Source organism: Halyomorpha halys, unplaced genomic scaffold (assembly GCF_000696795.3).
Source record: "Halyomorpha halys isolate HHAL.00 unplaced genomic scaffold, Hhal_1.1 Scaffold167.1, whole genome shotgun sequence".
NCBI lineage: Eukaryota > Metazoa > Arthropoda > Insecta > Hemiptera > Pentatomidae > Halyomorpha > Halyomorpha halys.
Window position 1 is genome coordinate 313373 of NW_027106937.1, and position 16784 is coordinate 330156.

The 16784-nt window shown below is 31.2% G+C and overlaps 1 long non-coding RNA gene across 1 annotated transcript; it reads left to right on the forward strand.

The window, feature by feature from the left end:
* The first annotated feature begins 10586 nt into the window (after window positions 1-10586).
* On the forward strand, window positions 10587-11712 carry LOC106678909 (uncharacterized). The gene is made up of 2 exons (XR_010842837.1): window positions 10587-10867; window positions 11270-11712. It is a non-coding gene; the product is annotated as an uncharacterized lncRNA (long non-coding RNA).
* Window positions 11713-16784: the final 5072 nt, after the last annotated feature.

Consider the following 16784-nt stretch of genomic DNA (forward strand, 5'->3'; position numbering starts at 1 on the left):
AAGAATGGAAGCGGTAAAGATAAAGTATAGCGAGACATCAGCTAAAAGGAGAAGCAACCGGACCAGATGTAGATGATGTCCAATATCGAGGAGTAGAGAGGAGTAAGTTTTAATGGTTGTGTCGGCCGGGATATTGGGGAGTCTTCCTCGCCGCAAATCACTGCTACCGCTCCCCGTTCCTAGCCTACCGATGAAATATACCAAGTGTCCTTTTTAAACTGATGAGGACAGTTAACGAAGAGGGTTGTGGCAATGGTCCAACTGTTGAGAACGAGTTTTACTTGTACAAACTATCTCCTCATAGAGCTCCGAATATGTCTTTATAGACCAACATAGAGTTTATCTATATTTATTGTTTAAACTCTATATAACTCTATCTATATAAACTCTATCTAACTTTCTAAGAGCTAGCAAAAATCAGGGGTTTATCTCGTTCGCTATGACCTACATGTTTAAGTAATTACGAACAATAAGTGTGCAAAAAATTCGTTATTCGTTATATATACTACCTTCCTCCAGGGAAGTTTCCAATTAATAATATAACATTTTAGTGTTATAATCATAAAAGCTAACGCATAAAGATGTAAATGTATTTAAAATTGAAAATACTTAATTTAGAATGAATTCCCTTTCAATAAAGAAGATTAAATATAATTTAAGTATAGCCCTTGTTTTATTTATCTATTTTTTTCATAACTCATTTAAGTTACTAAGACAAACAATATATATGATAAACACTTATCAGCACAGCAATCAATACATTTTGGTGCAATATTGCTTTCAATCCTTAATACCATACAATGGTAAATTATAAATCTTTAGTAAAAATTAAATAAAACATTTCATAAGAGACATAAAATATTTTAATTTTCATATAAAAACCCAAATGACGTTATGGAGTACTCCTCCGTCTTTAGGGTTCTAGAACACACATTTTACTTTATTATAAATTCTAGGCGCTCTCTGTGTCCGTGTGCAAATAACTATATTTCAGTGTTTTAAAAAGCAATATCTTAGAAAAAAATGGAACACTTAACAAACCAACTATCTTTTTCGTACTGATTCAAGACAAACAATCCTATTCCATTATCATTATTTTATAAGAAAAACTCGGTAGTCAATTGTCATAAGTTGATGACACCCAAATGACATGCAAGCAAAATGTTATTTACGATTTACCTTCTTGAAGAGACTTATCAATACAGATTTGCAGTAAGGCTTGTTAACTTTTATTTTTAATCTTAACATTTTAATGAAAACTATCAAAAATCGGACTAAATAAGTGTGCCTAAAATTGTCTCTGATTTTCTTAATACAGATATTAAAAATTACTTTTTACAAAACCTGATCCAATCAAAAATAAAACAAAACTTTTTTCTGAACTAACGTTCGAAATGTTTTAATTATTTTATTATATATTCCCCCTTGTATATTTATAATTTATTAAAATATAAAATATATTTTAGTAATTTTAACAATGGCTTAAACGTTGAGGGAAGGAATATAAATAAATATTAAATGAATATGTTGATAGGGAGAGCTAGGAGAGAAAAGGGAAGAGGGGAGCTGGAAACCGTCCTGGTGCCGGAACTTCCCTCCTAGTTTTTAATATAATTATAAAATGAATACCGTGTAATAAATAAAACATATTTCAATATTTTAATATTCAATGTTTCAATATTTTAAATTAGAAAAAAATGTATCACGAATCGAATAACTATAATTTTAGCTCATTTAACAGATGTTTTCTTTGAATCTTGTTTCTTTTCAATCTTAAAACAGTGAAATTCAAGTTCTAAGAATGTGAACTGAAAGGATTTAAGCAATATTCATTTGACGAGGGCAACTTGTTCAAAGTTCAAACGAAGACAGACAATGTCCGTAATACTGACTGGCGGCTTTGAACTTATTCAACCAACACCGTTTAATATCGGCTTCAGTACCGGAACGATTTCTTTCACAGACCCGATCCCTTCTGTAGAAACAGGAAAGCTCCGGCAATTTGATGATTTGATGCGCCACGTGAATAGCGAACTCTATTAACAACCCCCTCCTAACTCTATTAACAAAGACTTAATCGCTACACGCGCTCCGACAAAGAGTGTGTCAGCCGTCAGCCGAGAGCTGAAGAATCCCCAAAGCGAATAGAGCTCAGGAGGGCGTGAGGTCGCTGATCCATGGAACGACCTATTCAACTGTTCTGGGAAGCATGGCCCCAACAAACGTTCATCTTACGCTTGTCGGGTTCATTACGGCTAAGTTTACAAAACATAGAACAAAAACTGGGGCACCTACAACAAAAAAAATAATCATTTTAAAATCGGTTCAATCTGAGTGGTACTACCCTACTTCAGAAAAACATATCTGGCCTGAGAATATTTTAGATATAACTTCCTCAGAGGTTTATTAACTATTAACTAACTATGAATTAAAAGTTATAAAAATATTTTTTTCATCCGTCCAATCCTTAATGTTTCGAACCAAATAAATTGTGCCGAACTAGGATATTTGTAAAGATTAAAAATAATCTCAAGAATTGTAATTTCAGAGACTATAATGACCTCAATGAAACAAATTTAGTAACTGCGCTGAGAATATTTTAGAGATAACACTCTTCTAAGTTCAATTATTAATTTAGGCCCAAACTATAAATTAAAATTAAATGAGTACTCAAATTCTTATTACCTTGGATCTCTCAGAGCAACATTTTACCTAGTTCGAAAACATCTTAACTTTATTTTTATACATATTTAAAAAAAAGTTTGAATATATTTAGATTTAAATTTAACAAAACACAAATAGATAAATAATTTTATTACGTTGGTAGATCATTCAGTAGGATATAACAAAATTATGTTCCAGAAAAAAAATCATTGTCATGAACAAATAAAACCTCTAAAGAAAAATAAAAAAAACAGACATATTTGATAAGTCAGGACTACCAAGCATAGCTCTGATGTTCTAAGCTTACGTTCCCCACTTACTGTCTTTCTCATTTCAAACCAGAAAGGAGAAATTACAGGTTAGTATGTTTTGAATTAGTATTTTGTTATAATTAATTTTCTTTTACTATTAAAAAAGGTACACGAAATAGTATAAAAACTATTAATAAGGTTGCTATATAGTGTTTTGTGCCGCAACCGGACTATCTTCCTACAATCAATTACATATGGTAAATTTTCAAATCGAAATTGAGGAACTTCCAATAAAAAGGTTATTATTGGACTATCTAAAGCAAAGCAGGTACTTTTAATTTTTATTAAAAATATTGATTCATAACATCTATTTATTTGATAGTGGAAAATGTAAATTTTAAATAATTAATTTATAAATTTTTGGTGCAGGATTTTATTTTGTAAAAAAAACTAAACTTAACAATAATGGGATTATTATCTTTTGATAGAAAAAAACCCTAAATTATACTAATAGTTTTTGCGCCCATAATTGTTATAGCTAAGACGTAATTTAAGGAGACTCTATTTTTAAAAATAATTTTGAAGATTTTTTAAATGAAAATTGGGATCTAAAAATCACTTATTTTAGTGATTTATCCTTATTTTTTATGTATAAAATTTAAAAAAACATACAGCAACATTATTATTGTTACTATCATACCTAAGACTAAGTAATGAGAACAGTACTTTGTTTATGATACATTACAATGAAGAATTTTAAAAAGAGATATTTTCACTACAACTCATTACATTAAAGAAAACTCATCTAGTAAGAACTTATAATATTTTTTTGCTATTTGTTAGCAATTTTCTCCCATCTAGTTCATTTGAATTTCAATTCCCGTTCAACTACTCACTATTATTTTTTCATTTCTCGCTTGGAAGAAAGTGCAGAGGGCTTAGCTTGAGTCATCAAATTACATCATTAATGATTAAAACCTTTATACATTATGTAATAAAAGACCTCTCTGTCCAGTCGAGGTTACCGTACTGTCTAAACACCGAAATGGAAATCGTTACCGAAGAGATGGTGGCTCAGAAATATTTTATGAGTCTCAATTACCACGACGCGATTGTTCAAAGCTAATTATTATGTTCTGTGGGAAAGTTATCGAGAACTTGGAGTCGGTACCCTACTATTTGTCCCATTTATATTTAAAACTCAAGTTAGGAATACCATTCTAGAATCTAGGATCACTAATAATGTATGAGGTAGCCGTAGGGAAATTATGCCTGTAGGTCACGGTTACATTCCGTGTTTTATTTATTATCTATAAAATTAAATGTCAGATGGCCTCCGTTGATCTGCACCATTGAATCATGTTTACTATACTTTATAAATTACTAAATCGTTTAAACATCATTTAAGTGAGTTACACTATTGCAGTTCGCTAAAGAAGATTTTCAAATCAAAATGATTTGAAACATATCCCATTTACCCTTTAAAGAAATACATATTCTGCAGTTTGTACCGACAGTAAAGAAACGGACATAATTACACTGCATTACATAGTTACTTTACTTTTAAAGTAGATTGAAATAGGGAAAGCAATGTTAGAGCAAGATGGAAGACAATAATGAATGAACCAAACTTTAAAAATTACTTCGCATAAGATGCTCTAGAAAATATAAGTTGTTTTTTTTGCATAAATAAAATGAAACAAACATAGATTATTGTTTATACTAACTAGAGATTTTTATTTTATAAGTAAATATAGTTGATTCTTATATTATTAATTCTCATAATTTGAATAATAAAACATATCGACCAGTTACATCATGGCGACATTCCCAATCTGGTGGTTTGGGGGTGTATAAAAATATACGGAACATGTATTAAGTCAAAATAAAAACACTTTTTAAAAAAAAAAAAAAGTAATATTAATGATTTCACTGTAATATAATTTTAAAGTATGAATCAAAGAATTTTCAATAAAAGCTGATTTATTTCATCTTATATTTTTCCCAGCATAATTCGGAAAATATAAATTTGAAAAACAAGAAAAAAGATGACCAAATTAAAGAAAATAATTTTCAAATGAATTTATATAAACATTTGTGATAGAAAAAAAAAATTATTTCGTTGGAAGAATCTTCAACAGTAATATAAAAAATCTTAATTGTATTGGAATATATCAACTTTTTTTTTTTAGTCATATCATACCCTCCTAGGCACGTTTCATATATAACCAGACAAAAAACGCTCAAGAGTGAGTCCTGCATTTATGAATAAAGATGCTTTATAACTTAACCAAGAGCCGACAGGAAGAACCTTATTAATATGACTGCTTTACTGAAAGGGCGGAAAAATAAACTTAATGTAATGGCCCTTCATAGGCTGGCTTATGACAGCTACTGTGCCAAGAAGTTAACAGCAACATCTCATTTCATTCCTCCTAGCACTTCCTGTTTCATCCTTTATGCAGGTGAGGGTCTGCCCGAAGAAGAGGAAGTTCGGATTAACGTGATTCGTTCTGACGCCCATGTTTTACACATAAATTAACGCTTTATACATTTCATGGTCTGTGATGTAGCCTACTCGTTTAGTAACTAGTGAGATTGGGGGAAAAAGTTGGTATAACTTCTTAGTTAATTATTAGTATTAATTATTGGAATTAAATTACGTTTGTAGCAGCCTATACCGTGTCGGTTCGTTAAATATACCACACCATTGAGAAACCTGAACTAATCTCTCATTGCTTTATCAGCCACCCTGAAGCTATACAAACGCCGTGAAATCGATCAGGTTTGAATAAACAGTGTGCATTGTTTGGGTATCAAAAGAAGACAGTTAAGATGAGATGAAAGCGGGTGTGTGACATAATGCGGGACTATTGTAAATTACAAATTTATGAATAAGTTTCAACATATTTAATGCTGAATCATTTTTCCCACTACATTATTTTAATTTAATCTAAATTTCTTGGGGCTAACTATTAACGAAACTGCCGGTTACCAACAAACGTTTTTTACTGAAAATAGTTTATTTCAAAATAGCTGTAATTTTTCTTTTATTTTAAAATTAAGAACTAACTCAGAGATAAACTTATGACGAGTTAAAAATTAGAGTCTCAGTGTGATTATAGCTGCATGTGATTAACAACAAATTTTCGTGCAATTGCATTTTTTGTTCCCTAGTTTCGAATTCCATGAAAACTCGATAGAAATTATAATCATTAACAAGAAATTCAAATAAAATTAATTTGTTTTTCCCAAAAGTGCACTTTTTGTGGGTTTTCAACAATTTTGCACGTTTTGAGTATTTACTGCCCTTAATTCCACCATTTATTTTTTTGTTGAAGTTGTGGTTTTGGTAGCTTACAATTTCATACTTGAATTAATTTTCTCATGTTTTACACATATATCTTATTTTATGGTTTATTATATATTTAAATTAAAGCAAAGGATTGATTAACATATGAAGAGACTAATCAACACTGAAAAAAAAGTTAATACAAGTGACGAATATTCTTGGCATAGTATTAACCCCTATAAAAGGCGCTCTCTAGAATATGATTGTTACAGAGAACTTTTGGTGTTATTTTTTTAACATGGATTCACAGGAATTTTTATTTTACAATATTATAATATATTATCTATGTTTAATATTTTAAATAAAAACTAAAAAAAAAACATTTTATACATTCACAAATATTTTGTTAAAAAATTGTTAATTTTTTGAATACTGGTATATTCAATAAATTACAATCGAAAAACTAAGTGCAAGAAAATTATATGAGAAATGTTAGTGGATATAAATAAGGTTTGGGTGAATATTTTTAATATTTATATTAAAAATATTAATATTTTTACTACATAGCGCTATAAATATTTTTTTCCTAATCTTAAATTGGGGTAATTTTCAGAAATAATAAGGATATAAAACCATTTAATACAATTAAAATCCTTATAGCTGCTTAATTATGATCAAAATTACAGGTTTTTAATCGGATTACTTTAGATTTTTATGATTGGAAACGTTTGTCGGGAGGTGCTGTCAGCAAAGAACAACATAAATAAACAAAAGCATATTTATTTATTTTATGCCGACGTTTCGACCTGCATGCAGGCCTACCTTCTACGCCATAGCCCCTGATGATGACCTGAAACTCAGGTCGAAACGTCGGTATAAAATAAATAAATATGGTTTTGTTTATTTATGTTGTTCTTTGCTGACCGCACCCCCCGACAAACTTCTCCAATCATTAATCTACGGTCAACTATGTACACCTCTTTAGATTTTTATAAATGTTTTGCATAAATGAAGAGAGTATTTAGCGACTTTAATTTGATTCAAACCAAGATAGGCAGGCTTTCCATCAATCAATATTATAAATAAAACAATAAAGTTTGCAGTTGCAATAAAATTGCAGGATTTGGGAGTTTTTAATTTGAGTTTTGGCTATTTCAATGCACATTTTACGGGTTTTCCTTCACAAAAATCCGGTTTCCACTTATTAATAATTAAATTGGTAATAAATATTTTTTATTTTATTAATTTAAAAAAAAAAATTTAAGACGCAAGTATATGTTTTGAAAAATAAATTATTACTGTTAGTTTTCTGAGAGAGGGAATTGTTAGGACTAAGGGCAAAGTAAGGCATCTTGGTGATATAGGACTTCTATAAAAACAGGGCCGGCAAGGATGAGGGCCCAAGGATATGTGGATGTGAATAATGTGGACCGGGACTGACGTGGAAAGAGGTCCCATGGACCAACTGACAGCCTGTCTCGTCTCTGGCTATGTGCCCACTGATAGTCCTCTCCGCCATAGCTCTATCTACATTTTCAACCCTTCCCCTCTATATTTCTTTGTAAACTATTATTGTTTTTATTTATATGGTATATTACGTGTAGTAATAAATATTAAAATCTCAAATAGTTGTAGAATGTGTAAATAACATTTAAATTTCTTAAATAAAAAACAAGTTAATAAGGTTCCAGCTTGCTATGCTTCGCTATTGCTTAATTTGAGCATATATTTCTAGATTAAATTATCATAATAGAATATTTCATATTAATTATTGTATTTAATTAAATTAAACATTAACAAATACTTTAAATTTTATATTTTATTATTTTTATTAATCCTCATACAAGACTGAAAAGACAGGAAACTGCTCGTCGATTCCGACTATTACAACATTTACTAGACAAACGGTCCAAACTTCCAATCCATTACAAAAGACTGATCTACATGACTGTTATAAGGCCTATCTGGACATACGGAGTTGTGCTATGAGGCTCCACTAAACCATCTAATTCCTCTCGAATCCAATCCTTAAAGTTCAAAATCCTTAATACTCCTAACTTTGTCACAAATCAAATCATCCATCAGGACCTCAGTATTCCATATGTTGCCGATTTGGCCGGAACCGGATACCAATCCTTCCATAATAAACTTCTCAACCACCCAAACCAACTCGTTTCTAGCCTGACTTCTCCTTCACTACCTCCTAGGCGTCTGAAAAGAAGATGGCCTCGAGATCTTCTCCTTTAGAAAAATTTTTGGAGGTAGATTCTCCACATGTTTGTATCATGATATCACTTACAGAAAATTTACTTGATGTGTATATATGTATAAAGTTGTAAATAACAATAAATAAATTATTTAAAAAAAAAATATTTTTATTATTTTATATTTTATTATTTTTTTAAGTTCATTGCAATACTCTTCGATATAAAATATATCACTTTAATTGGTATACCTACAAACAGATCCTTTGACTTCCCTTCCTTGTATGGGTAGTTCCATGAAGAGAGGATGGAGATTTCAGTAATCTGTGTAATCCTCCCCTCCTTCCAATGAGAATAACCCATCCCAGATTTGGCACGGGGTCTCAGTAAATCTCGGTTTTCTAGCTCTGTAAGGCTGAGCAATAGGAGGCACTAAACCTATATCTCTTTTCGGTACTTTACCTGAGTCTTCTGAACAAAAACTGTAAAAATTATATGTTCAGAATTCGAAAGATTAAACCACCGACCACTGACAGATCGGATTTTCTTAATACAACCTTCACCTTCTTCACCAGTGTGAAGTAACGTCTTAGAAGACGGTAGAAAGCAATTACCCACGCTCCAGAGGATCATACTGCAGTGGGCCTCTCAACAATGATATCTTCAATGGAATCAAGGGGTCGCGTCCAATAGGACCCTTTATAATTGTCGAGAGCTGTTGGGGTGACAATACAAAAAAGGCAGTCACATGTCGCTTCAGTAATAATTCCATCACAACCTGTATTGATCTCAACTGTTATATACAATGATTGCAAACAGCCGTGATACATTATAACTTTTTATATGAAACAGAACAGAAGAAAGAGATCAACACAATAATTTTAAGCATATAATAATATGTGACCAAAGTTTAAGCTGAATTTTAATAATTTGTTTTATATCGAATCATTTTTAAGAAAACATAAAATCAACGATATTAAACAAAATGTCTGATTATAAGTAAATCGTTATTAATTTATTCTATTACCCTTTAATAAAAATAATAAGGAGAAAAGTTTTTAAAAGGAATAAGGTGATTTATATACATAAGGAGATCCAAATGTGTATAAGTCACTTTTTAAAAATGTTTAATAGTAATTTATTATCAGTTTGATGCAGAAATATTTCAAATTATCATAACGTTTATTTATTAATTTTTTTCGGCCTGGACTCCCATTGGAGTTTTATAAGGTCTAACCGTGGTTGGGGTCAAGTTTTTCATTTTGTGGGACCGCCACTCATTGAAAAAAGTCAACGCCCCAAGCCGAATTCGAACCGGCACCACCAATAGATCTCAGAATGGTAAGACTGCTCCCAACCACTGAGGTAGGGACGACCCAATGTTTATATTTAATTGATTAATCAATAAATATTGATTTATAATAATAAATAATAATAAATGTAATAAAAAGTTAAAAAACAAAGGCCGAATTTCTTTCAAGTTCATTACATCTTGGAACAGATTAAGTGTTATGTATTATATCCCAAAAATAAAAAAAAACTTAACAGTTGACAAAACGTGCAAAGTAAATCTGAAATAACAGTCGATGATTAGAAACATAATGTTAGAGTGTACAATTTAAAACTGAGGTAATTACGATTTCACAGTGGTAGAGATATTGAATACGTTTTCAATAAGTTGAAAAATTCCTCAGTGAACCAAAACTTAAATAAGTTTAATTATTTTTGATCAATTTTTAAACTGAGCTATTAAATTAAAAAAAGCTTTAGATTTTATAATACTGAGTTTTTATATACCATATAATAGTATCATCAGTTTCAATAAAATATTTTCTACTTACTGACTTAATTATCTATATAGAGAGTCTGAGATTATTATTCCAATTTCTTCTAAAATGCTGGGCTCTTTTAATATTAATTTTCTTTATTAAATGGATTTAGCAGATAGTGTAGCTGCCAACCAGGTTTTAGCGTCTCAAGTATTGATTGTGAACAATAATTTAAGACTAAACAATCCTGAGCCTGCTTCGTCCCTTAACGTTAATTGAAATGCTCGTTATTGATAATATTACTGAAGAGTACAAAAACTGATTACATCATAAAAATACATGGATCATAAATATTAAAAAAATAAATGTTAGCCATATGATAATTAGTCACATGCGTTGAAGTTGAACCATGTGGTCTATAAGAAATTGGTCAAATCGTAGTCAAATTGGTACCTGGAGATTAATGTAAAAAGTGTCCGTTGAAGTTCAGACTGAAAAGTTTTCAACCATGAAGGGTGCTAAAGCGGATGAAGATGGAGAAGAATGGGTCACATTAGATGATGTACTCAGAGCTATACCGAGATATAAGGCAAGATTCATAGTTTTGAAAATTACTGTATTTAACCTAGGATGGTTAACCAGCTCTGCAAATGTCTTTTTGGTCATGAACAGCATCTTTCACAGCCAGTAAGTTTCTAAAACACATGTTGCGTTTCAGAGGCTAAAATGTATAAATAAAAATAGTTTCTGGTTACATCGGGCACACAGACCAACCAATATTTCAACGATCGTATTTATTGTGTAGTCTACTCCCTTTTAATCTTCTGTATTGCCAAGGCAGATATGAAAAGTCGAGGCAAGAAAGTCCATAAATCAAATTCTACTTAATCACAAAACTTAAGCACTTTCCAATAAACAAACAATAAACAATTATACATAATACACTGACCTAATTGTAGCGTCGATGGTATAGATGTAATATTTATTGTTTAAAGATTATTCGTATACTACAATATTATAGTTTATCCTTATGGTTTTTCTTTGTAACTTATGATTAATACTATCAAATATAATAACTATCATGCATAGACTTCCAGATAATTTTGAGGGCCACAAGATCCCGTACATAGTCGTCCTCCTGTTTCTCTCACTGGCGGAAGTGGTCGGATTCTTCCATGGTCTGCTCCTTGTCTATGGATCGGACACATCTAATCCCAAATTCATTCGGGACTCCATGATCTTGGCCATGATCACCACAGTAAGCAACTGGATGGCACTCTTCACTATTCTCCTGTCATACCTTCCGATCGAAATGGCTAACCAACCTCTCATCATGACCGCCTTTACATTCGCCGGTTTGTTCGTCAGCAATAGCTACTATTTTGTACTTAACGAATTTTAACATTAAGTGTTGACATCTTTAAAAGGACCTCTATTTCAATGAAAGGGAATTGAAAAAAATATTAATAAACTATAAAAATGATTTGATTTTATATAAAAAAACTTACAAATAAATATATTTTTCCCTCCGATCTTAGCATAATTTTTTCCTTTAATACAGTCTGTCATCTTATTAGTCATCTATTTTATTAACAATATTACTTAATTATTATCTATGATTAAATTCATTAATTATTAGTTATCAGTTGCATACCAATTCAGTACGAAAAGTATCATATCAATAATGCTAATGTATTTTTATCACTACAGGGGTGGATTAAAAAAGTTCGGAAGTTAAACTTCTTTAGGCAAGGTTCAGCAAATGGCCTAGATCAGACAAAGAGAAACGCTTCCTCTTTCCCAAAGTGCATGAGCTTAGATTATCCTCTTTCCTATGGTATAAATAATTTTTATAGCATAAAATGTATACGTAGCACATATAATTATTTGTTATATTGAGTAATAATACAATCTACCACAGTTTAAGGCAGTCAGTATTCATTCTAACATTATTAGTGGTCGTAGTATTCATTCGAAAAAAAAAATTTTAAAAATATATATAATATTAAAAAAAATACAAACAAAACAAAAATATAAACATAATACATAAAACTTAAAGTTTTAAAGAAAATTAGTAATAAGTAACAATTAAATACCTAATGTAGGTAATATAGGAATGAATACATATTTGTTTACCCTTGAAAATTATTATTATAATATTATGTTATAATAATTATGTACTGAAAAATGTATAAATATAGACTGAGATTATAAATTTACAGTATATTTCATTTTTTAAGAGCTAACTTTGATCGTAGACGAAGCTGTAAAGAGCATATCACTTGACCCATTTACAAGACGTGGGACAGTAGGTGTAACTTAAGTCGACTAGGACAGGCGGTAATATATCACGAGGACGGCTGCATTAGCCAGGCTTTAAATAAATAAGGGGATAATATGACAAATGTAGGAAGAGCCCCTATGTAGGGAGATGACCCCTAAAAGTAGACCCTGTGGGTAGAAAATACTTTTGAAGTTGAATATCCACCACGGAAGAGTTATTAGCCTCCTAAGGCCGCTCTTTAATGATTCACTCGCCTCAAGTGTAGGGTCCTTCAATGATTCAATCCCAGCCCGTCCTCTGCCACTTTGTCACAACTCTTCGATACCTCAATAATTCAGGTTCCAGTCTCGCTTCTGTATCAATTCATTATTTACACACCGGCTTCGACATGAAGAACGGACCTTAGCAAGATTTGTGAACTGTTATAACAAGATTAACGGTTAATCCTAATACAGATTTTATACACCACGCCATTTTATAACAGTAAATATAGTAACTTTCTAAATTGAAAAACTAATTATCGTTCTTAAAGGGTTGTTGATTATCATCACGGTTTAATCCAAAATTATTGAGGTGCGATATGAAATATGGTCATTCCTGAAAGATATGGCTAATTGTCGTATTGGTATGAAAATACTGGCATTTTGCAGACGTTTGTTTTCTGAAGTAGGAATGAGTGAATGTCCAAGACCAATTGTTAAGCTAATCAGTACAAGTACACAAATTTTTAAAATGCAAATTTCATTATTCTTCTGTATGGTAATACTATATTTATATAATAGTTATTTTATGGATACCTAAGTGAATGTATAATCTGACTGTCGTCATAAAAACCACGTAAACAAGAAAAAATTAATTTTATCCAGTAGTTCATTATGATTTTTTTTCTTAATTTATTTTAGTCCACTCTTTATTTCAGCAAACAATAAGAGGTGAATAATTATTTCAAGTAATCAAAATCAAATGTACTTTACGGGAAGATTTCTTTCTTTGAAAAGTAGCATTAGTGAAGATAAGAACAAGCTGAAACAGCAGACCTTTGCATTTTACATTGACATAACAAATTTAATCACAATCATGAAGTTTTCGATTAAAGTGAAAACGTAATTTCACTTAAACAAATTTCGTTTTGAGCTAGGCTGTTCAAACACATGTATGCATGAACACACAAACTGTTTTGCAAGACTCGTTAATTTAGAACTCAGAGGGCGTTAAAAAGTTTAATTTCGTTGAAAAATTGGATCCGAAATTTGTTAAGATATCAATACTTCCTCATAATGCATGATTGTATATATACGTTAGGGAGAACGGAATGATTATTTTTAGAAAACGAAAATTTTATTTAAATAATCTTCCAAGCATTATTTTTTTCCCAAGAACCAGGCTGAAGGACTGTATGTCATTCTAAATTTTGTATACGCACAGTAGGTAATGCATGCTCATTAGCGCGACCTGCCGGAGGCATTTATTCACAAGGATAATAGCGTAATCGAATAATTAATGTGGCGTTGAGTAAATGTGTGATCCAGCATGTTTCCAGTTAATACACGAAATAGTCACCGGCGTTTCGTCGAAAAAGAGCGTTCATCACAACGACAGCAGTGGCCCAGGTAGGGCGCCCTAAATTGTGATATAGGGATGGTAACCATTACCAAGGGGTGAGTACGACAGGGCAAATAGAGGGGCATCCATCTTTATATTTGTTTTAAATCATGACAAATATTTAGGGGCTGTATCAGGGATAAAAAACAGGTAGTCGGACCGTTGTGGAATTTCACGTTTAAAAGGCATTGCCTCAGGGTTTCTGAACGGGCCAAACACTTCCGCCAATGGACTGATATCAACAATAAGTTTTTGGTGAAATTACAACCTTTTTATTGTTGGTTGTTAACAAATATTAGACACCTAAAAAAAAAAAACTAAATGGAACCAAAGAAATCTACTTTATATTCGACATCATATTACATTTTATATACACGACATAAAAGAAACTATATTTAGAGAAATAATAAATAGATTTAATCATAGAAAAATAAAACCATTAAAAATCTTAAAAAATGGCAATCCTTATGAAATATTTTTTTTTTTACAACTCCACGATCCGGTTACAGGTTCTAGCCTCCTCCAACCACTTTCTCCAATCATCATAGTCTTGTCCTGACACCTTCTAGTTCCAGATTTCTTAGATATTCTCAGCATCTTCCACCACATTATCCGACCATTTTAGGCATTTCTTCATCCGCTATTCTGGCGATATGCCGGAAGATCTTAAACGCCTCAGCTTCATTGTACCGACATCAGGCTCTCCAAAGTCCTTGTATAGCTCTTTGTTCGTCCATTCCTTCCATTCTTTTCCGAAAATTCAGCGGATAACTCTCATTCGTTTTTTTTTTCAATAGCCTTAGATGTAATCTAATATTTGGATGCATACAGAAGTACGGGACATACCAATGCTTAGATAAGATAGGTCTTCCGTGAAAGTATTCCCTTATTTAGCTATTTTCTTATTATGAAGTAGCATCAGTACTCCTTATAATCTCAACAACGGGGTCATTGTCCTGAGCAATTACACTTATGAACTATATTTACCCTAAAATATGGACCAAACTTGCTTTCCCCTTATGGAAGGTGTAGATCACTACTTTCACAACCATACCATTGGCATTTGAAACTAGCAGAGTTTAAGCATGGGCGTTTGCATGTGCAAGCCGTAGACGGTCAAAACTTGAGGAAAGAATATGACCATTGATAGAACGAAAGTTAAATATTTACAAAGTTCTCTAAGCCCATATCATTTCATTGTTAGAAGAAGATCAAAGGAACGAGTGAGGTAAACTATATGTCATACTTTTTTTTATCTTAAAAAACCAGAAGAGGAAAAATAAAATCAATCCTTCACTAAACATCATAGCTAAACAGGCTATTTCTATAAATCCAATAAAATTTCCAAGGCATAAATCGACAGAGGCTTGTCGAGGTTTTCCTCTTCTGGAATCAAAGAGATCACTACCGTAAGCGGCTGTGGTATTCTGGAGTAACTGGAAATGGGTAATCCAGTGCCAGACAAGAAACGTAATTAAACCGCCAGCTGTGTTTTAGTAACCTCAGCTCTTTGCACATTCAGTAATTGGACTGAACTAATTAGATCCGTTCCTTGAGAATGGCTCGTCCGGAAATTTACAAAAACGTGTATACCTATGTCTATGTAAGAGGTTAATATTACTGTACCTCTGTATGTGTGTATAGCGAAGCTAAATTAATAAACAGATACACTCTTAAACATTATGATTAAAATTTATTTATGGAGGGGCGCGCAAATTTATTTACATAAATATGTACCTTCACTGTTAAATCTCATATTCCATAAATGTTGATGAAATAAGATAATACAAATTAAAAAGAAACTAAACTAAAAGAATAAACAAAAAACAGCGTAATGATCCCAAGAAAGGAGCTCACCAACATTACCCGCTTTGGCCAGTAAGACTTCTCTAATAGCCTCACTCCATTGGTTTTTCCAAGGTTCGGTTTTCTTTCTATTAGCCCACACCCTTCAGGTTTTTCCTTACTATTCTTTTTTACATTATTTTCTTAAAATTCGTCTTTATCAAATTTTGATTTGATACTAATCTGACAAAATCACTACTTACTCATTATATTCCTTTTGAATAACGATTTTCAATTAATATTATGTATAATTTTCTTTTTTATATGTGGTTAGTAATTTAATTTAATATTTCTATATAAAAACAAAACAAAAATACACTGATCATAATTAAATCGTACAAACAAAATCTATTGTATACTACTAATTGTCATGAAAACTCAATACAAACAAATAAATTTACTTAAAAATGCCCATTGAAGATACGGAAAGGCTAAAATCATCGATATGATATTTTTCTATACGGAAAATTTTAAACAATAATATATTAAAAATAAAATGGATAAAAAAGAAAGAATAAGGAAACTGACATTTTTAGATTTTTCTGAAATAGTAAAAAACTCATTAATAGAGGCGTTAAGTTAAAATGCCGAATCTTATATAAAAATAATAAAAAGTGAAATATACAAGATGAGATTTGAAATTTTTATTTTAAAAAATCAGTTAATTGTGGTATATACAACTCATTAAAAATAAAACAATAACGATAAAAGGGATAATACAAGAAAAAAACCGTTTTATACCATTTCAGTATACAGAATTCATCAATTCCAACCCCAACGCTCAGGCGTGCTGGCGTGCTGAACGCCCCTCTTTTTGGCTTCACTTTTTCACTTTTCCTTTGGAGGAGAGTAAAGTCCCTGCTTGCAACAAAA